Source organism: Phodopus roborovskii, unplaced genomic scaffold (assembly GCF_943737965.1).
Source record: "Phodopus roborovskii unplaced genomic scaffold, PHOROB, whole genome shotgun sequence".
Lineage (NCBI taxonomy): Eukaryota > Metazoa > Chordata > Mammalia > Rodentia > Cricetidae > Phodopus > Phodopus roborovskii.
This window is the reverse complement of record NW_026126020.1, coordinates 133,035-134,341: the sequence shown is the minus strand read 5'-3', so window position 1 is coordinate 134,341 and position 1,307 is coordinate 133,035. Positions and strand designations below refer to the sequence as shown.

Here is a 1,307-nt window from a genome sequence, read left to right as displayed (position 1 = left end):
AAAGACACACTTATTATTCCCTAACCTAAAGAAGGAGAACTTTATCAAGATGCAAGAAGTATATAGAACACCAAATAGACTGGACCTGAAAAGAAATAATAATAAAAATGCTAAAATTACAGAAGAAAGATAGAATATTAAAAGGTACAAGGGGAAAAGATCAAGTAACATACAAAGGCAGACCTATTAGAATTATACCTGACTTCTAAATGGAGGCTCTAAAATCCAGAAGATCCTGGTAAAATGTGCTTCAGACTCTAAGATACCACAGATACCATGCCAGACTACTATGCCCACTAAAACCTTCAACCACAGCAGATAGATAAAATAAGACATTCTATGAGAAAACCATATTTAAGCAATATCTATCTACAAATCCAGCCCTACAGAAGATAATGAAAGGAAAACTCCAACCTAGAGAGGTAACCACACTCAAGAAAACACAAAGAACAAATAATCCCAGATCAGCAAATGAAAAGAATGGAAACACACACACACACAAACACACACACACCACCACCACCACCAACAACAACAACAACGACAAAGTAATAGGCCTAGTCAACACTCAGTAATCATTGATACCTCTCAACATCAACAGTCTCAATTCCCTAATAAAAATAACACAGACTAACAGAATGTATGTGAAAACGGGATCCATCATTCTGCTGCATTCAAGAAACACATCTTAGGCGCCTTATCTCAGCTGGTCTGCCCAAGACCCCCTGAGCGCGAATCCTAGTCCCCCGTGTGGCTCCATTTCCACTCCGACAAGATGAAAGAAACGATCATGAACCAGGAGAAACTGGCCAAGCTGCAGGCACAAGTGCGCATTGGTGGCAAAGGAACTGCTCGCAAAAAAAAAAAAAAAGGTGGTCGACAGAACAGCCACAGCAGATGACAAAAAACTGCAGTTCTCCTTAAAGAAGTTAGGGGTGAACAATATCTCTGGTATTGAACATGTTTACAAACCAAGGAACAGTGATCCATTTTAACAACCCTAAAGTTCAGGCGTCTCTGGCAGCAAACACCTTCACCATTACAGGCTACGCTGAGACAAAACAGCTGACAGAAATGCTTCCCAGCATCCTAAACCAGCTTGGAGCAGACAGTCTGACTAGTTTAAGGAGACTGGCTGAAGCTCTGCCCAAACAATCTGTGGATGGAAAAGCACCACTTGCTACTGGAGAGGATGATGATGATGAAGTCCCTGATCTGGTGGAGAATTTTGATAAGGCTTCTAAGAACGAGGCAAACTGAGTTGAGGCGACTTCTGAAGAAGGTGCCACTTGCAGAAGTCACAGGAG

The 1,307-nt window shown here is 41.5% G+C and overlaps 1 pseudogene; it reads left to right on the top strand.

Moving 5' to 3' along the window:
• Positions 1-735: 735 nt before the first annotated feature.
• On the top strand, positions 736-1,307 carry LOC127218301 (transcription factor BTF3-like; annotated as a pseudogene).